Here is a 21,869-nt window from a genome sequence, read left to right as displayed (position 1 = left end):
CAGGCTATGTTCTGAACACATTCCATACATATAACTTTAGGTAGTTATATCTTATATGCTATGCTTAAAAATATTTATTGGAAAAACTATAACAATGTACAAAGCAACCTGAAGGAGTTGATTTTGAAACTAAGAAATTAAATTTGCTTCCAGAATTTCTTATTTCAGCATAAGTACCATCAACTAGCACTCATTATATTGAGAAACTAATGAGTTGTTGGTCTGTACTAGCCAAACATCATGTATTTACAGCTAAATATTGTACTTCCAAAATGTGAACAGGAAGATGAAACCAATTAATACAGGTTCTTACTTCATATTTTCCAAGTATAATATTAATTCGAATTTCTGAGAAAAATCAAGAGACATATATCACATAAGGGCAATAAATACTACCGTGGAATTTCATGGTATGGAAGTTCCTACATACTTATGGTTTTGTCCTTCACTCTCCTTCTTGAACACAATGTTTGTGGTAGAAAAAAATAAATACAAGAAGAATTATTTCGAAAATAATTGGATTTGAATTCTTAAAAATAGCTTGGTATTTATTTATGTGTTTGTTTATGAATAACACAGGGTCTTGCTCTGTCACCCAGGCTGGAGTGAAGTGTGTCATCTTGGCTCACTGCAGCCTCAAACTGCTGGGTGTGTGCCACCACACCCAGTGGGATTTTTTTTTTTTTTAAGTACAGACAGGGTCTCACTGTGTTGCCCAGGCTGGTCTCAAACTCCTGGGCTCAAGCAGTCCTCCCACCTTGGCCTCCCCAACTGCTGGTATTACAGGCGTGAGCCACCACACATGGCCTAAATAGCTTTGTTTTTAAATCACCGACAGCCCCTTTTAGCATCTCCTGCCATTGGGCTACTTTGTGCTTTCCCTGGTAGAAGTGACTGTGCCACCAATTATCTGTGTGGCCTTGACTAAATCATTCTCGGTCTGACTTTCTTCATATCTTTGCAGTATAGTTGGATTATTTTTAAATAGTCCCCTTTAAATATTTTTAAAATGTGCCCATGCTATAAAATTCACTCTTTAGTCTTTCAAGATTGTACATCTGAATATCACTAATATTACTCATCTGTTATGCTGTTCCATCTCTTGAGATACTGTATCACTAAATATGATGCAATTTAGAAACATTATATCACATGGTGAACACTATAAAGATTACTTTTCAAATTTCTATTAAGATAGGCCTATAACTGAAGAACTAAACATTTCTGAATAAATAATAACAATGTAGCCAATAACGTTTTCTACATATTTTGGTCTTGCAATCAATGTGAGGAATGCACATTTGGATCTGGATTCTCAGAGTAATTTACTTCCTCTTACAAGTCTACCATTGCTAGTTTAAATGCTAATGGCTGAGATATACAAGCCAAGGGGTTTGTGGTGTGAATGCAGGGCTTGACTGATCACCAGACTCCCTTCCCAACCTCTCATCTGAAGAAGGAGAAAGTTCTTGAAAAAGCTCAAAAATGCATTTTGGCAAGCTCAAGAGATGCAGCTTAGCAGCATGAATTAAGAGACTTGTGACTGTGGAAAAGAACAGTAAATTTTAAATGGCTTTGGCCCTTCTTAGCTTTTGACCAGCTGACCTTGACATTCCTTAGAGGCCAAAGGATGAGATGCAGTGAAGACAGTGCTGCCTAGCCATTTCCCCTCAGGAGGCAGAACCAGTCCTTCCAGCAGCAGATGAAGTCTATCCAGTGTGTCTTGGGGAGAACTGTAATAAATGAGGTTCCCTCCCTGAGAAATGACTAAAACCACAAAAATAATTTCTTAGATGAAACAGCTCAATTATCTAATGTAATTACTCCTAAGGAAAAAATGAGAGAATTTATCATAGTTACATGAAGTTTCCAATGTGGTTATATATGACTGTGTATAGTCCACAGTTATTCATCTGGCGTTCTATCAAACAGAGTTTTCTATAATATGGTATCTGTGACTGTTTCCAATACAATAAAAATGCTGTAAAATCTTGAAATGCTTTTCAAAAGAATACTTTATAGAATAGCATGTACAGCTGTAGTATTGAGCTTATTTTGCTGTACTTTATTAATCTTTTCCAAAACATGTAAATAATGAAGTTTGTTGCACACCACATCTGGATTTCATGATTATTCTGTAAGACTTATACAATAGATGGCCCTTCATTTAGGGAAGTAGTATATACACCAGAATGTACCTTTTCTTTTTAAGATTTAAAACAATGGAAAAAGCCACTGAAGTATGTATAGTATCTGTGTGCCGAGATACACGGGAAAGCATGGATCGTGTGGATGGAAGGAACCGGGATCATCTCATCCAGCTGAGTAATAAGTACGTTTGGTGCAGTGCCACACAGGAGGCCAGCAGCAGAGCCCGGAGTAGTAACTGGGTTTCTTCACTCTTAGCCTCTCAAGTGATGAGACCAAGGTGAGATCTCCTTTCACTAAAAGGCTTAATCTTTTAAATAACTGAACCAGAAAGTCATTTCTAACAAGAATACAGATAAACATTACAAAGAACACAGAAAAGATATGTTCAAAATCTGTCAGGTTCCAACAAGGGATACTTTTTCCCTGAAGAGAGAAGATGAACCATTGCCTAGAAGTAATGTGTAGCTGACTGTCCAGCGGTTCTATGTCTGAGTAACACAGTCTCATCACTCATGTGTATGTGTGCATATATACATGTCTATGACTATAGTGGTATCAGCAATCATGCATATTTTCAAGCTTAAATATGATGAAATTGTTAAAGGACTATAATCCTAAGTAAAACGAATACAGAGTATACTTAATTACACTTCTGTTCCCAACTTGTCCTTTTAGGCATGATCTTATCTCTTGATTGTGGCCACCAGTAAAGAACAGCATATCTCTAATCTCAGAAGCACAAGGAGTTCATACAGGAAACCAAGATTAGTAAGTATTTTTGTGGTGAATACCTTTTGAATAAGACAGGATTAATGTAACAGTTAAAAGTATAGAAATAGAAAAGTTACGAATTTACCAGTGATTTTTTTCTTTGCTGTGGACATTTGTTGATCTTTAAAATATATCATGGGAGTAAATAAAACATCTATAGAATTGGCAAAAATGTCAAAATGAACCAGAAGACATTAAAGTCATTCATGATACATGTTAATGACCTAATAGAGGAAACTTCTTTTTTTTTTCCCTTTCAGGAACATCATGCTATCATCTTTCAAAATTACTATGCAGGATCGGTGGAACACTGGACACTGATGGAGTGGGCCCTGCATCCTTCACTGCTTCCTCATGGAGGGATCTCCAGGAAGGGGGCCCTCTTTGCCTGTCTCCTCCCTTTGTGGCGAATATGGGTGGGGGATGGATCTGGGCATGCTCAGATCAGCCCCTCCCTTGCTCTTCTCTCTTTGGATCTTGCTTGCAATCAGAGGGCTTTTTCTTCCTGTTTTTTGGAGGGTGGGATCTGCGTGGAGCTGTTCAATGCTGCCTGTGACTGGGTGTTAGTATGCTTAGCTCACGGTGAAGAATAAGACAGCTCATGAGGCCCAGCAGTACATCCCCTTTCTCCTCTGAGTTCTCCCCAGTACAAATCTGGTGCTTGGATCTCTTTCTGACTCCTCAGTTTATCTGTCAAATGGTTCCAAACTTGAGTAGGGAGAGAGGATCATCCCCTGTCAAATGTACACTATTCATGCACTGTCATGGCGTAAAAGAACCCTAGACACGTGGGCTCCCTTGCTAATTGCACCTTCAAAGCAATAGTCATTATTTAGCATTTATCAGAAGAGGCTGGCCCCAGCTCTGGTGAAGGGCAGAGAAGGTGTGGGTGGCCTCACACGTTCTCAATGTCACAAAATGATAGCATTAAACAGACCCACTCCCTCATGGAAGGCAATGTGACGACCTTCTATTGATATTGCAACATGTGTCTCTGGCAGCAGGATCTCAGTCCTTACGTAAGGGATATGGGATGACTTCCTCCACTTCATGTATATGCTCTCCCTAAGCAGATCTGGCAGATGCAAATTTATCCATATCTTTTCATTACCAATGAAGTTTTAGTATCCACATCCCGTCTTTGTAACCCTTTTTATTTCAGCTGATCTAAATAATTAGTTCAGATTTACCCTGGCAAATGGCTTTTACCATTGTTAGTTTCTTACCTTATAACAAAATACTGCCATCAAGTTTTGATTATGAAAATGGCTGAAGGCAAGGGACCATATGAGAGAGTGCAATCAACAACACGGTCTTTTTGCCCAACAGAATTTGACATTTTTGGCTTAGAGAATTAAAGCACAATGACTGTTCCTGAAAATCAGCACAGTAGTCATAATAAAACTTTTTTCTTGGCTGGGCACAGTGTTGCATGCCTGTAATCTCAGCACTTTGGGAGGTTGAGGCGGGAGGATCACTTGAGCCCAGATCTTGAGACCAGCCTAGGCAACACAGTGAAACCTCGTCTACGCTAAAAATTTTAAAAAAAATTAGCCAGGTGTGATGGTGTGAGTCTGTAGTCCCAGCTACTTGCTTGAGCCCAGGAGAACAAGGCTGCAGGGAGCCACCATCACGCCACCACACTCCAGACTGGGTGGCAAAACAAGATCCTGTCTCAAAACAAAGCAAAACAAAACAACCTTTTCTTTTTAAAGTTGAACTCCTTATTATAACTGCAGACATTTCTATACAATATTTCTTTTTAATCTCTTTTGAAATGAAATCCTATTTTTAAAAGAATACACATGATTAAATAAAAACAAAAAACCCCTCCAAACCCTATTGGATTTCCAGCCTCAGCTCACAACTGATACCTTATACAAAAGTTAACTAGTATCAGTCTCCAACAGGCCAGGGATGGTGGCTCAGGCCTGTAATCCCAGCACTTTGGGAGCCTGAAAGGGGAGGATCGCTTGAGCCCAGAAGGTTGAGACCAGCATTGGCAACAAAGTGAGACCCAGTCTCTACAGAAAACTAAAAAATTAGCCGGGCATGGTGATGCATGCCTGTAGTCCCAGCTACTTGGGAGGCTGAGATGGGAGGATCAAGTGGACTCAGGAGGTCATGATCTTACGGCCACTACACTCCAGCTTGGGGGACAGAGTGAGACCCCAGCTCTAAAAAAATAAAAATAAAAAAAACAAAAAAATCTTCAACATAAATGTGAATCTAAAACTGTAAAATTTCAAGAAGGAATCACAGGAGAAAATCTTTGTGACCATAAGTTAGGTAAAGATTTCTTAGATAAGACAACAAAATGGTGATCCATAAGGGAAAAAAAAATTGATGCATTGGGGCTTCATCAAAATTAAAAACCTCTGCTCTTCAAAATGCAAAAGAAACAAAGAGAACACTGAAAAGTACATCTTCATCTCTTACTTTTTCTTCCCAGTCCAGTTTCCCTCTCCGGCATCAACCAAATACTATTACCATTTCTTGAGTTCCCTCCTAAGCTACCCCATACATAATAAGCATATAGATACATACTGTACGGTGGTTCTAGTGCTTTTTTACTGAGTTTTTTTTAAACACAAAACTTCCATATTCAATAGATTTATTTGATTATTCAGTGTAGTCCTACACTCCCAACAGCATTCACTGGTCATCCATGTAGCTGAGGCAAAATTCTTTGGAAGGAATTAGTTTTGAAGTTTACTTAAGCAAATATGGAAATAAAACATTAAAATCTTTAATTTGTTTGCCTTGGTTAAAACAAACAAAAATATTTCCTAAGTTATCAGCTCACTGTGTATTATTTCGGCCATACTTCATATTTTAGCTATGTCAGCTGTGGTATCCTGGGAGAAAGATGTTGTCATCTGGGGCCTCACACCAAAATATTATTTGAAGTACATAGAAACCAGCTTCTTCAATTTCTTCAATTTCTTTGGATATTGTGTTTTTAAATAATGAAATTCTCTCTTAAAGAAAAATGAGGATCTCTTTAGTCACGTTGAGGACTAGAGGGAAGTATTTGCCTCAGGCTGAATTTTTTGTTTTTTGAGACCCTGTCACCCAGACTGGAGTGCAGTGGCACGATCTCAGCTTACTAGAACCTCCGCCTCCTGGGTTCAAGCGATTCTTGAGCCTCAGCCTCCCAAATAACTGGGATTACAGACGTGCGCCACCAGGCACAGATAATTTTTATGTTTTAGTAGAGACGGGGTTTCACCATGTTGGCCAGGCTGGTCTCAAGCTCCTGACTTCAAGTGATCTGCTCACCTCGGCCTCCCAGAGTGCAGGATTACAGGCTATTGCCACTGTGCCTGGCTCTCAGACTGAATTAAAATCACCGTTCACGCTCCACAGCACAACTCACTTCCCAGATGATTCACTCAACTATTGGAGTGAGCAAGAAGAGTACTCCCATCTCTATTATCTTGTTTTATTTACTTCACAGCATTTATTATTGAAATGATTACATTGATGTATTTGTTTTTAGACTTTCTGCCTCTGCCCCGACTCCAGCCCTGGGAATCAGAGGGGGGCTTCTGTCCAGCTGCACATGGCTGTGGTTGAAGATCTGGAATCAACAGATCCTTCTCCACCAAATCAACTCCACTTCTACCACTGGGATTGGCCCTTATTACTGTTACCTGGTTTGTACATTCAGCAGCAGTTTTCAGACATGAAAAGATAAGAGATGAGCATTTAGATTAATTACCATCAATTCTGCAGCACTGGTTCGGGTGTAAAGGTTGTGTGTTTACCTAATTTCACATCCTCCAGACCTGTACTGTCCCACTATGGTAACTGTTAGCTACATGTAGCTATTAAGTGCTTGAACAGTGGTTAGTCAGAATTGAGATGTATTATAAGTGTCAAATACACAGCAGATTTAAAAAATTTAGTTTAAAAAGAGATTGGAAAATGATCTTGACTAATTTTTATATTATTTACATGTTAAAATAATATTTTGAATATATTGGGTTAAATAACATGTACTATTAAAATTAATTTCTTTTTCCCTTTTAATGTGACTACTAGAAAACTGAAACTGCATACATGGTCTGCATTTATGGTGGTTCACATTCTATTTCTACTGTACAGCGCTCCTTGAGGCCTAGTTCTAAAACTTCCCTCACTTCTCACAAGGGTTACTGTCTGTCTGTGCTACTAGAGGTTCGCCAGATGCTCTACTGAACAGGAATCAACTGCAGAGCCTCAGAATATAAGAACGTGGTCTCTGAGGGACCAATATTTGGGGCAGCAGTGATAGATTTGTCCATGATAGTGGCAAAAAGTTGTCCTCCAATTTTTTTACAAGTTGGCTAACGTATTTGCTGACCTCCCATCAAGTAATATTAGAAATGATTCTAAGATTGCATTTCTCAAACCTTTCCACTCTTCTAAGACATTCACACATGCTCAGCATGTCTGGGGCACCATCGGTGCTACCCATATGCAGATGAGAGCCCTCCATCTCCAGCAGAGCCTTCTCCTTCAGGCAGTGAGAGAAGACTCCGTTTCCATAGAGAGGCTCATCCTATTCACATCAACTACAAGGCCACAGTTGTATAGGAGTCAGTCCTGCCAGCAGCCGTGAGCATGGATAACTATCAGTCATGGGGAGGAAGCTGTCCCCTCCGAAGACTTAGGGTAAAAGGCAGAAGATAGCAGGCTGTGGGGTGGAGATGAATTTGACTTTTCTCTCACGTGAAACGCAGCGTAAGCCCCGAGTCACGCAACAGAGCAAAGCAAAAATGTAACACGTTGACGAGAGGAGGGAATGACCAATTATAATGCTGAGGTTTTACGTTTAAATGCTACAAATTTGATTTTTCTCCAGTTTATAAATATGTTTAAATAAAAGTCGTAATGCAAAAGTACAAAAATGATAGTCTACCGTCTTAAGACGCACAGACTGTTTTTATATTTAGAGTAAGGTGAGGGGGATGGAAGTGAATCTAGATTGAATAGTGCCAGACAATGGGCAGAACATGACTCTTAAACACACATTATCTTTCTTCTAAGAAACTACTATTGCTTCCTTCTAAAAGCCTGCTCTGGATTTTTTTTTTTTTTTTGAGACTGGGTCTCATTGTGTTGCCCTGATTGGAGTGCAGCGGCGCAATCACGGCTCACCACGCCTCGACCACCCAGGCCCAAGTGATCCTTCCACCTCAGCCTCTCAAGTAGCTGGAACCACAGGTATGTGCCACTGTGCCCAGCTATTTTTTTTTTTTTTACTTTTGTAGAGATGGGGTCTCCCTGTGTTGCCCAAGCTGGTCTCCAATTCCTGAGCTCAAGTGATTCTCCTGAGTTGGCCTCCCAAAGTTCTGGGATGACAGGCATGAGCACTCTGGAAAGTTAATACAATCTTCTGAACCAAGCTATGATTATTAGTTATCTTTTGACCCAGAAACCAGTATCTCAGAGAAACGTGCCAAAGTAAAAAGATTACAATGGATACTTTCTTCACACGCGAAATAAAAGGTAGCATCTTAATAAAAGTATTTATGCTTGATCAAACTTCATAAAAACAGGATGCCTGGAAAAATATCTTCCAGCGCATTTATGAGTGTATAACTTAAAGAAAAAATGCCCCCTGATGTACTAATTTTGTGTGGCTAAATATAGTTAGCAGCCCTCATGCTTCATAGCGCATTTTCCCCTGGAATTCAGCTAATATAAATAAAACAAAGAAGGGAACCTGGACCCCCTCCATGAACATTACATCATTCTTCCTTATTAGGAAAACTTCTTCAAATCTGAAATTTTGCTCTAAATAATCAGAGTTTCTATTTCTCAGTGAGTAACAAGGCAGGGGGCTGCCGTCATCAGAAGTGTTGCTGTGTGGGGAGCAATGTGTGGTGACGTACAGGCTCGTTTGAACAGTGATGTTTCCAACAGTAGTAATAGTAACACCAGGGAAAGCATTAAGGTGCATTTAGGAAAGCGCATGTAATTCTCTCCAAATTTTTGCTTTCTATATATTTTTGGATATATGCCTGTGTTATGGTAAACAGAAAGACGAGAAAGCAGAAATTCTTAGGTTCTTTTGTAATACTGGTTCTGACCAAAGATTTTTGTATCTGATTGATCTTAATTAACAGGAGGATGCAGTGGTTAAAAATCTAAGGCAGACCTGCCGCTGCTCCCTGAAACACACTTGAGTTTCCTCTTAAGTGATGTCTAATTTGTTAGACAACTTTAGGTTATCTATTTTTGCTCTCAGCCCTCAGCATATTAACATGCTAGTTGATCTAGGCTTCTTGGTATGAAAGGTAAGATTTATGAAGTTAACGTGTACATGTAAAGTAAAAATCAATTAAAACAAACATCTTCTTTAAACATTACCTTTCCATGGCTTTAAACAGGGCTGTTTATCAGTTTGCTAATTCTACCTGGTGTTTCACCTTTCTTTCATCTTGACGTAAGGACTATTCTCATGAAAAATAAGTAAAAAAGAGTTGGAAAAAACAGTTCTAAATGTGAAGTCCACAATGGTGTTGACGAAGCTAATACCATATCCTAAAACAAATAATTTATAAATAAACAATCCTGAGATGCAATGGAGCATTAGCATAACGTGCTAATGCAAACAATGAAGCCTTCTTACCGAGTGCTGCCTCTGACATACCAGCCCGCTCACCGAGTTCTCATGCGACACTTTGGCTAGCTAACAAAATCAGAGTAGTCAATCACACTGTTCATGAAAACATGGAGGGCGAGGAATGGCCACGAGAGAAGGGGTTGTCGAGAGAAGGAAGACTGGTCTAGAAAATATGAGGATGGTTCCAACAGTTACAAGTTTATTCTTCTAAATCTCTTTTATTTCTGAACGTTTCTAACATTTATGTTTTCAAAAGAAAGAAAAACAAATATGCCTTGTGCTTTGTGCTCGGTTAATTGGACTGCTGGATGGTTCGCACTGTTTCCCATAAAGGGGCCCTGCCCTGGCAAATTGGGAAAGCGTTTCTATTCAAGGACTCCAAGAACTTCCCAGTTCCAAAGGACCCTTCCATCCTCTAGGAGTTTTATTCATATACTTCTTAACTGGTTTAGGAATGAAAGGTAATGCTGTACTTCTTAGGCATGTAGGCTCTGGAGTTACACTGCCTGTGTTTAAATTTTAGACTCTATTATTTACTGGCTGAGTTTCTTTGATCACTTAATTTTTCTGAACCTGTTTCTTCATCTTTAAAATGGGGGTCATATATTTCTCAAAGGAAGACATAAAAGCAGCTGACAAACATGAAAAAATGCTCAGCATCACTAATCATCAGAGAAATGCAAGCCAAAACCACGATGAGATGCCATCTCACACCAGACAGAATGGTTATTATTACGTCAGAAAACAACAGCTGCTGGCCAGGATGTGGAGAAAAGGGAGTGCTTATACACTGTGGGAATGTAAATTAGGCCACTATGGAAAGCAGCTTGGAAATTTCTCAAAGAACTAAAAATAGAACTACCATTAGACTCAGCAATCCCAGTATTGGGTATATACCTAAAGGAAAATAAATCATTCTATCAAAAAGCCCCACATGGTACATGTACGCTCTCTCATCATAGCACTGTTCACAACAGCAAAGATGTGGAACCAGCCCGGATGCTATCAATGGTGGACTGGATAAAGAAAATGTGGTACATACACACCACAGAATACTATACAGCTATAACAAAGAGCAAAATCATGTCCTTTGTAGCAACATGGATGCAGCTGGAGGCCATTATCCTAAGTAAATTAAACCAGGAACAGAAAACCAAATACCTCCAGATAAGTGGGAGCTAAACACTGTACACACGAACATGAAGATGGCAACAACAGACACTGGGTACTCCAAAAGCCGGGAGGGAAGGAGGAGGGGAGGGGCTGAAAAACTTCCTCTTGGGTACTGTGTGCTCCACCTGGGTGAGAGGATCAATGGAAACCCAAACCTTAGCATCATGAATATACCCTTGTAACAAACCTGCACGTGTGCCCAGTCAATCTAAAATAAACAAAATGGGGGTCCATCATAGCACTTACCTCCTAGACTGTGAAGATGAAATGTGTTAGTACATATAAAGTGTTTTGAGCAATGTTCGAGCATGTCTTCAATAAATGTGAGCTATTAGTATTCAGGATGGTCGTGTAAATAATTCATTGTCCAAATGTGGGCCCTTTAATCAGGGACACAGGCTGAACTACATAGAACTCTAGACGACTGGCAGATTGATCGTCCTGGGGAAAAGGGAACGTGTAGCCATCCCATTCACATTACATAATGTCAAGGTCACACACTGCACAGACAGACTGAGTTACCAAAATTAACAAAATTTGTGTATCACTGGGTACTAGAGTGTATAAGAGATCAGATGGAATAAGAAAGCCTTAATTAAAAAATCATGAATTATAATTTAAAGCATTTAAGATAGACCGACCACTTACATGTTAATCACTCATTTTGCTGAACTTAGAACATTCCTTTTCAGGCCGGGTGAGGTGGCTCACACCTGTAATCCCAGCACTTTGGGAGGCTGAGGTGGGTGGATCATGAGGTCAAGAAATCGAGACCATCCTGGCCAACATGGTGAAACCTTGTCTCTACTAAAAATATAAAAATTAGCTGGGCGTGATGGCATGCGCCTGTAATCTTAGCTACATGGGAGGCTGAGGCAGGAGAATTGCTTGAACCCTAGAGGTGGAGGTTGCAGTGAGCCGAGATCTCGCCACTGTACTCCAGCCTGGCAACAGAGTGAGACTCCGTCTCCAAAAAAAAAAAAGGAACACTCCTTTTCAGCATTATCCCAAATATATTGTCAAATTTAAATTATTTTTACAGTGTTTTCATCCTTCTTCATGGCCTCCTTCCCACAAATATCAGGAAAATGGGAACTGATGAGGAGAGTAACATTAAATAAAAGGGAAGTACAAGTAATTTTATTGTTGTGCTCAGCACAGACGGACCCAATTACAGTTCTACAAGTACCTAGGTTGCTTCCCTTCTGAGCTGGGGAACAGTCTCCTGGTACACTGTCATTGTGGAAACAGAGAAAACACATCTGTTAAAAATGAGCTTTAGTGGAAAAAATTCAGCTGGCATTCTCTTTTCCTCTCTGTCGTCCTTTTTTAATAGCACTCTTATGTAAGGTCGTTACTATATATAGTAAGAACAGGGAGCTGTGATTTGACCTGTACAGAGGCAGTCAGATGTGGGCCATTTCCTACCATTTCCTACCTTTGTGGGCCCAAAGGCAGCTGAACCTGCTGGACAGCAGGAGCAGCGGCACCAGGAATCCTTGCCCTTTGAGACCTTGGCACGGCTGCATTGCTGTTCTCTTCTTGCATCTTCAGCCTCCCACCTATAAAATCGGCACAAGGCCTACTTCTGACCTAACTCATTGGGGATGCCTGTGGAACCTCAGAGAACATCTGGGAAACATTTTTTTGGCTTTGTCAATAATGCGTATTTTTCCTCTGTATATCCATCCAAGATTTACGCAAGAGTTAGAATTCTAACATTCCAGTCTAAGAAACCTAGACCGTCCTACCATCCCTGACCAACCTGTCCAAGCAAGATAATTGCTTGTTTATTGTCTTTTTCTCCCACTACCAGTCTTGCTCAAGAGCAGAGTTCACATCTATTCTGTTCAACAATGTATTGTCTTAGATACAGCGTACAGTCCATGAATGAATGAACGACTCCATGAGTACAGAGGCAGCAGCAGCGAACATTTACTGAACACTTACTGGTGATTCCAGACCATTTAATCTTTTGGCACCTCTGTTTTCTCATCTATGTAATGGGGTAATAATAGAACCCACAGAGTAGGGCTGTTGCCGAGAGTAAAAGAGAACAGTGCTTAGTTGTTACTGGAATCCTCTCTTCTTTGGTCGGTGGCACCATCCCTGATAATCCTGTTTCACAAGTCAGAACCGTAGGAGTCAGGCCTGCCTGTCCCCATCGGCCTCATCTCAACCACCACGAGTCCTGCCTTTCCGTCTCCTGCACTTCTCCCACACACTGTTCCCTTCCATGCAGCCAGCCAGTTTCAAAACGCACATGGAATCCTGTGACTCTTGACTTCCCTGTCCCCAGTGGCTTTCGCTTGCTCTTGGGATCAACTCCAAATTCCTTCACCTGGCCCGCCAGGCCTGGTTGCCCCCTGTAGCCTCTTCTTTTCTCCCTCCCACCCCCATTCTCAGAGTCTCAGCCCTTCCCTTCAACGTGCGATTCCTCCTGACTGCACACCTGTCTCTGTCTCCCATTTAGCCTTCAGATGTCAGGTCAAACATCACTTCCTGAGGCTCTTTCCTCAGGCCTCCAAACCACACGAGGTCTTTCAGTTTCCTGCCCTCAAACGTTGTGGCACATTTTTTCACAGCATCTGCCACACCAGCATTCCCTACATGTCTTTTATCTGGTCTCTAGTAATTCCAGGCACCCAGGCCCTTGAGGGTCTTTTCTAGCTTTGGTAAAATGCAAGCTGGCAGGCAGGGTGCTGATAGAGGAGTGAGTAAAGGCTGGTCTAGAGAGCATCTGAGAGCTTCTGTGGACTTCCTCTAGAGGGACCATTGGTCATCTGTAAACTAACCTGTATTTGACTTTTAAGGCCAAAATTTCTAAGGAAAAAAATTTCTGTACACACATGGGAAAAGCTAGTAATTATGCTGGCTAAAAGAAAAAGTAACTATGTGAGATGCTCATATATAAAGTCCTCTCAGATGCTGCTATCTCACTTCTCATTTTCCTATCAATAATTTTCCTATCGATTTCCTGTCAATAATGACTTTTCTCCCTTTACATTGCAATGTGGTTTCTTCTGTTTTTCCCAAATGGCTAAAATTATGAAAACTAATTTATTAGTCCTAAAAAGTAAACTTGACATTTTTTGGTAAAGTTTAACAGTAAATAAACAGTTAATATTACCAAAAACAACTGAGGCAGGGAAAAGGGCAATTCCAGTGCAAAGTCTGCTACTCACTGATACCTGTCAAACATAAAATATTCTAAACACATCATATAGGTTTCTTGATATCCACACCTCGAAAGCATTAGAGGGAATTAAGAGAAATTGTAGCCGATTAACTCATCTAAAAGCCCACAAAAGCAGAATAAATCTAATTACCACAGCTTAAGGCAAATAATACCTCTTGCAAAATAACCAAAAAGTCAAACTTAAAGAGCAACTACACTCTTGTGAGCACTACTAACTTTGGGGATGGTTCTTTCTTTTTGAGACAGGGTCTCACTCTGTTGCCCAGGCTGGAGTGTGCAATGGCATAGTCACGGCTCACTGCAGCCTTGACTTCCTGGGCTCAAGCAATCCTCCTGCCTCAGCCTTCTGAGTAGCTGGCACTACAGGTGTGTTACCGCACCTGGCTAAGTTTTGAAGAGACAGTCTATGTTGCCCAGGCTTGTGTTTTTTGTATTTTCTTTTCTTTTCATTCTACCTTCTTGCCCAGCCCTCTCAGTGAATTTAACAAATACTGATTGAGCTTTTACTACATGTTGGGTGCCAGAAATTTAGTAGTGATCAAACAGACACAGCACTTGCCTTCATGAAGCCACATGAAGCCAGCAAGTACCATGTGGCCTAAAACAGAAGAAGTTTAACTGCACGAAAGCAGGGTGCTTTGTATTGCTGGGTTTGGTGTATATTTCTTTGCTATCTAGTTTAATATATTGAGCTTTACATCTGTGCAGCCTTGCATGTCCATATACCTTTGGCAGGCATTTCTAGTCAGGTGGCATGGGGCAAGGGGTGTGCTACGCTTTAAGTCCCTCATTTCTCCAGCCTGTCCAGGTAGTGTCTGTGTCTCCAGCTCACTCAGAAAGGCAGGAGACTTCCAGATTCACTCCACTGGTATCAAGAGTCAGGTTCTGGTGAGAGAGCTGGCAGAAGCTTCAGAGGACCTTGCGTCTTAGCCTCCTTTTTTTTTTTCTGCCCTTAACAGCAAGTTGTTGCCTCCATTTTCCAGGAGATCTCGGCACATTTCCAGGAGACCTGAAATGCGGTGGACTGCTTCAACATTAGATTATTTTGGTAGACAGGGACAGTATTTAGTGTAATGTCACCTATATGCTTATCAAATAGGGATAAGAGAGTCATAATTATTTTAATGTCTAATATTAATGGTTCTTTAATAAATTACTTATTAAAGTTCCAAGGTATAAGTCTTTTAATAGAAACAGGTATCAGCCAAGCACGGTGGCTCATGCCTGTAATCCTAGCACTTTGGGAGGCCAAGGAGGGTGGATCACTTGAGGTCAGGAGTTCGAGACCAGCCTGGCCAGTTTGGTGAAATCCCGTCTCTACTGAAAATACAAAAATTAGCTGGGCGAGGTGGTGCTCGCCTGTAATCCCAGCTACTAGGGAGGCTGAAGCACAAGAATCGCTTGAACCCAGGAGGCGGAAGTTGCAGTGAGCCTAGATCGCGCCATTGCACTCTAGCCTGGGTGAAAGAGCCAGACTCCATCTCAAAAACAAAACGAAACAAAAAACAGGTTTGGAATGAATGCAAAAAATCTACAAGAGACTGGTCAGTTGTACTATTAAGTTATCGAACAGTTGTATCCCGCCTCTCTCTTCCATTTTATATATTTAAGTCACTTTTAACTTATGGGGGTATGGAGGAGAGACATACTCTGGAGATGGAGAAATTAAAAGCAAGCCAGACCGTGGGTCCACAGGCTCTGCGGCAGAGAGTAAGTGTTGGTGCAATTGGCAGGTTAGAGACACACGGGAAGAAGGGAAGAGGATGTAACTGAGACAAAGACAAGGAGGGAGACTGTAGGAAGCTGTGCATGTGCTGCTGGCCTGGGAGACGGCACCCACTGACCTCCTCTGGCCTCTCAGTCACACTTGGGCCAGATTAATTCATTCAGCAAGCTTTTCTTGCCTGTCCATGGAATGCCAGGTACTGAGCTAGTGTTCACGGACACATGCTAAGCAGCAGTAAAAAGTGCTTATTTTGTATAATACTCAGCTACTTACTACCTAGCTAAAACTAGGACAGCATATTAGAAAGGACAGATTTAGGCCGGGCGAGGTGGCTTACGCCTGTAATCCTAGCATTTTGGGAGCCTGAGGCGGGCGGACCACCTGAGGTCAGGAGCTCAAACCAGCCTTACCAACATGGAGAAACCTTGTCTCTACTGAAAATACAAAAATTAGCCAGGTGTGGTGGTGCATGCCTGTAATCCCAGCTACTCAGGAGGCTGAGGCAGGAGAATCGCTTGAACCTGGGAGGCGGAGGTTGTGGTGAACCAAGATTGCACCATTGCACTCCAGCCTGGGCAACAAGAGCGAAACTCCTTCTCAAAAAAAAAAAAAAAAGAAAAGAAACGACAGACTTAGAAATTATATGAGTGAGAAAAGGAGACTGATTTTCCCGACAGTATACTGCATTTTTCCAGGCTTTTCAAACAGGTTTGCAATGTGAATAATCGTTATCTTTTAGAGGACTTCTATGAGGGATTTTAGTAGTGTAGGCCTGGACATACCGTATGAAAAACAAACCATTTTAGAGTCAGGGGAATGTTTCTCTCTTATCTTTTAAATCCTTGGTGGAGAGTAGGGACTGAAGGGACAGCATTCACTCGTTCCAGGAGCCAGGTTGCAGGAGAAAGGCCTTTCACACAGGAGCGGCAGGGCTGAGGCCTCGCGAGCTAAGCCCACACTTGGTCTGGCAGATGACTTACATTTCAGGACCTAGGCCAATGAAGTTTCCTGGCTATATGTTAAGACAAAACTTTCCCTGCTTAAAGTCAGATCTTTCATTTCTTAGTATTGAGTACAAGGGAGGATTAAAGGAGTTTATTGCTTTAAAAATTAAGGAAATACCTGAAAAACTGGATAGGAGTTTATTCATTGTATTTTATGACACCAAAGATTAGCAAATGCATTTGTAAGTATACATAATAAAACAGAATAAATATAGCCTGGCATCTGTTTTAATGGAGGTAGCTTGGGGGTGAGAAGAGGGAATGGGGAAGAGAAGCTGGGGGCTGGCTCTGAATTCTTTATGAGCCCCCTGATGCAGCCAGACACATGTGGTATGAATCTCAATAGTGCCAGTTAGTTTTTCTCTCCACGGGTGTTTTTTGCTTTAAAAAATGGGGATAATAATACCTGTAATGAGATTTCTTGTAAAGTTTAAGTGAGGTTATAAATGTGAAAGTCTAATGTCAAACCTGGCTATCAAGAATTTAAATTTCCTTTCACTTTCCATCGATGTGAAAACGATAAAACGTGAATATTAAGTATGGTTTGGATTGAAAATCTCAGGGTCTCAAAATCTAGTCGATAATTCAATTCAGACTTTAAAAAGCAGACATTCAGTTCTCTCCAGATTTGTGAATGAATGCATTGTTACTACAGAAGTTGAAGTGCCAAAATATACACTGTGTCTTCCTTTCTCCTTTTTCTTCGGCAGCGAAGTCAGCCAGAGCATTCTAGAGATCACCTTAAAAACATATCCCTCTTCTCCTACTGGAGTTTATACAATGACAAAAATCGGATCTGGCTTCTTCAAAAAGCAAACAACAAAACATCCCAACACATAACATAACCCTGAGTCTTTAAAAGAAAGCTGGTGCTTGCACCAGGGGCGTGCAGACGTCTGGAACCCTTTACAATCAACTCCCTAAGGGGCAGCTTATCTCTTCCTCTGATGCTATCAGTTTGCCAAGGAAAGTTAAAGACAAAAGTCAACTGTTGTACCCAGTTGGAATGTGAACATGTGTGAGAACTTGAAATACACTAAGACTAATTTATGTTCCGATGGGAGTGGCTCTCATGGTAAGGACTGAATCAGTATATCCTGCTTTAACGAAAAAAATTCTCACAGCCTGCAGGAAGAGCTGCAAAATAGCCCCCTCTCATCTTTACTGACTGTAATTAGCGCTCTTGTGTTGCATTTTAGGGAAAGTTCATTTGTCTCTGCAGTGGACTTCAAAGTTAATCATACTACAAAACTGTAGAGAATGAACATCTTGAAATTATTTCTGAAATAAGAGCTCCGAGTAGCCTTTGAGATTGGTAAAGTCTAGAAATAAAGTATACTTAAAAAGCTGCATCTTATTATGTTGCAAAAGACTGATTTAGGATCATTATTCGGTGTGAAACACATTTTGCCAATGTAAGCCTTTCCTTTCAACTGTTTAAGGCATAGAATACTAGTACATTCTACATTTAGGGTTTGAATTCTACCAGTTTTAGAGCTCAGAATTCAAATTAGCATAGTTCTAAGTTTGACAATTATTCTCCTTTTGCTTTTAATAGTGTCTCCCTTCATGTACTGAGTGTGCCTACATTTTCCTCGAATTGTTTTCTCATCAGGGGTGGTGTGAGAAGCCTTCTTTTAGGAGAAAAACCACAGACCACCACCAACTAGATCTGTGTCTAAGATGTCCAGTGTATCCCGCACACTCTCTGGGCTGACAGGCACTGAACAATGGCTCTTGCTTAATAGGCCTGGTTTCCAGTCACTGACAGCAACGATTACTACCTTCAGTCTCTAAATTACACAAATTTACAGCTTTGATTTTTAGTCTTAGAAGCCATCAAGGACAGGCCCCAAGACAAAACAAAGTGGTTGGCTCCCATCTGCTGAGTAAGCAGAAGGGACAGTGGAGTTCCTCTCAGTTTGGTTCACTTTCACTTTGCCCAGGGGTGGGGTGGGGTGGGGTGGGGTGGGGTGGGGTGGGGTGGGACGGGCAGAGGGGGGATGGGACGGGGCGGGGGTGGGGGGTTGGGGGGTGGGGTGCGGGGCAGGGGTAGGGGTAGGGTTGCCGGAGGCGGCTTACTCAGTCCTCAGTCACCACCTGAGGGCCACTCTCCAGGAACTTAGCCGCCCTGGGTTTAGTTTTCTTAGAGTTATCAATGAGTAGATTAGGCTAAATTCTGGCTCTAAAATTGAGTAACTATTACAGGGAAGTGAAAAATAATTCTGATAACACTGATTGGGAAATAGAGTGTCAGAATTAGTTCTACAGCTAATTAGTTCTCTCTTCATATGCCTGGGACTTAGTTTCTTCCTTTTTTCACAAAAGGAATATTCATTGTGAGAAATTAAAGTATCAGAAAGTATAAAAGAGTATAACTGGATTATTTGTAATACAAAGGATAAGTGCTTGAGGTGATGGACACCCCATTTACCCTGATGTGATTATAACGCATTGCATGTCCATATCCAAATAGCTCATGTACCCATACACACCTACTATGTACCCACAAAAACTAAAGATAAAATATTAATTAAAAAATAAAGTGAAAGTAGTACAATAATAAAGTAAATGTAAAGAATTTCCCCCATAACCACCAATCCTCATACAATTCCACTCCACAGGGCAAAACACCAATAATATTTTGGTGCTATCTTTCCAGAACCTTTACTATACAAATATAAATACTTATAACACCCACATGTTTACATGTTTGGGTTTTTGTTCACAAAAGTTGGATCAAGCATAAGCACATTCTCCCTCAGTGATCTTTTATCTTTCAACGACATCCCATGGGTATCCTTCCATGTTGGTACATGAAGATTTATTTCATGCTTTTGAATGCCTCATAGTATATTCCAAAGTACAAACCATTCTTTATTAATGATAGACATGCTCTCTTCAAGTACTCATTAGTGCAAATAGTGTAGCAATAAAGCTTCCTGTACAACTAACTTGTACTGTATACTTGTTTCAAGTTTTCTGTGGGAAACATGTCTAGAAATGAGATTATTGGGTCAAAGGATATATGAATTTGACATTTTAATGGGTATAAATTGCCCTCAAAACAGTTCTTAGGACTTTATCTGGAAACAGAGGAAAGAGTAGATGATCTTTTTCTTTATTCACCTGAGCTTCCAATTCAATTAAGAAGCCTTAAAAGCTGGAATGGAAGATGGGAGCAGCTCTGAACTCCAGTCCCCTTTCAACCAGTCCACTAATTTCAAGCCTTTTCTTTTTTAGCAAGTATCAAAACTCTCTGTTTTGCTTTGGTCTTAACATTGTCAAATTAACATTTTTTCATGCAGGGTAATATTGCTAACCATAAATGAATTGCTTATTTCTAGTAGTGGGTAAGAAATGGATGTCCTGGTACCTGCTGGATGCCATGGACATGTACCCAGTGATGGTGATGCTGACACCACCGGTGTGGGCACCTTACCCACACTTTGAGAGCCTCGGCTTTTCAGAAAGCCCTTTAATTCTTTGGAATAAGCCTGTAGTTAGAGGACTCCTATCTTCCTCTGGGTAGACTGTGATTTACATGTATTTGAATGGTAATCAGTCACCTGAATTAATATAGCTTTTCTGTTACATCTCACTACCATGACATGCAGGCTCTTTAACAGGTCACCTGTAAAGAGGAAACTGCAAAATCCCACGTGGGCTTCCTGGAGTTCCTCTTACAGACCATACCTACACTCCCTCGCATAACGGGTGTTTAAAATTCATTTAGGGCAACTGCAAATAATTCCATGCCTTGCTCATCTTATAAAGGGAACTCTTTGTTGACCAGATGTTTATTAGTGTTGAAATTGATTCCTTATATGTTATTTAAGGTGTTAGATTAACATTAATCACCAAGTACCTATAGCTGCTTAAACTACCCATATCAAACGGACATATTTAACTCTCAGTTATCCAAGTTATAAAAGGAAACATGAGAAAACTTGAGACTTCTCCTTGACCGTATGTAGTGGATCTGTATAACACTTCCAATCTACTTTCTGTTCTAGATCTTTTACATAAGAATGAAAATAGTAAAGAGTGCAGTGGGTGTAGGGTTGAGCAAATGGACAACTTAATACTTATAAACGCATGGTTGAATGCCTATTAGAGAAGAGGACTTGGTAATGAAATGACATTCAGTAAGGGACAGAAGAGTAGGAAAAAGAGGTATCCTAGAACAGCTACTTACTATCTCAGATTATTGCAAGAGGAAGCCTCACTGATTGAGACCACATTAATTTGAAATCTGTGATACCTCTGAGATTTTCACTAACAACTAAAAAGGGGGCTTGTCAAATAAATCAGGGGTATAACAATTGGCAAAAGTGCTGCTTAAGACAAACGACTTTCAAGCCCTTGGGAAGCATTTGTTACCTTATTATTTAAAACCGTGGCTTTACTTCCTACCAGTACTTTCTTAGTCTTGACTAGCTGAGTTCTTTGTATGAATAAATCTTCTTTTTTACAAAATGTTTTATGATTTAGGAGTCTCATAAACTCTAACAACCTGTCACGTGAGTACAGTGGTCCCTCAGTATTTGAGGGGGACTGGTTCCAGGAACCCTTTGGATACCAAAATCCACAGATGCTCAAGTCCCTGATTTTTAAAAAAATGTCCTACCATTTGCACATAACCTACATACATCCTCCTGTATACTTTAAATCATCTCTAGATTACTTATAATACCTAATACAATGTAAAGGCTATATAAATAGCTGTCATGCTATACTGCTTTTTTACTCATATTATTTCTATTGTTGTATTATTGTTTTTGTTTTTCCAAATATTTTTGATCTGTGGTTGGTTAAATCCATGAATGTGGAACCCAGGGATCCAGAGGGCCGACTATTATCTAAGACAGAAGATGCTATTGGAAAAGAAGAAAGGTGTTAGTAAGGGTCCTAAAATTCTTTAAAGGATCTAGAATGATTTCTCCAATGATCTAGATTTCTCCAAGGACAGGTAGGAAATACTTCGATCAATGTATGACTGTATCCCTTGATAGAAAGCACATTTTCATGTTTTCCATGGCACTTTGGGTGTGGCAAGCAAGGCCTTCCACAGCTGGTAGAGCCTCCCTCACCTCCTCACTCCGGTGCCTCTCCAGCCACACCAGTCACCTGCCATCCTCCAGACACACACCCCTCCCCCTCCAGCTTCTCTACCCAGCTTCAGCCTTCTATCAAACTCTCCACTCTCAGGTCTTGGTTCTCTCCTGA

General features: G+C 40.7%; 2 protein-coding genes across 24 annotated transcripts in view; one reads left to right on the top strand and one right to left on the bottom strand.

The window, feature by feature from the left end:
• The window catches only part of CBR4 (carbonyl reductase 4), a 149,656-nt gene extending 145,601 nt beyond the window's left edge, over nucleotides 1-4,055 (top strand). For both annotated transcript variants that reach the window (XR_010587066.2, XR_012435203.1), the window contains exons 6-8: nucleotides 2,213-2,428; nucleotides 2,827-2,919; nucleotides 3,183-4,055. The gene's annotated coding sequence lies outside the window, so the exon portion shown is untranslated. The remainder of the gene's footprint in view (nucleotides 1-2,212; nucleotides 2,429-2,826; nucleotides 2,920-3,182) is intronic.
• PALLD (palladin, cytoskeletal associated protein) overlaps nucleotides 1-21,869 on the bottom strand; it is a 434,802-nt gene that overhangs the window by 60,765 nt on the left and 352,168 nt on the right. The gene's annotated exons all lie outside the window — the stretch shown is intronic.

Source organism: Macaca fascicularis, chromosome 5 (genome assembly GCF_037993035.2).
Source record: "Macaca fascicularis isolate 582-1 chromosome 5, T2T-MFA8v1.1".
NCBI classification, from domain to species: Eukaryota; Metazoa; Chordata; class Mammalia; order Primates; family Cercopithecidae; genus Macaca; species Macaca fascicularis.
The sequence above is the reverse complement of the archived record's forward strand: the minus strand, read 5'-3'. Positions and strand labels throughout refer to the sequence as shown.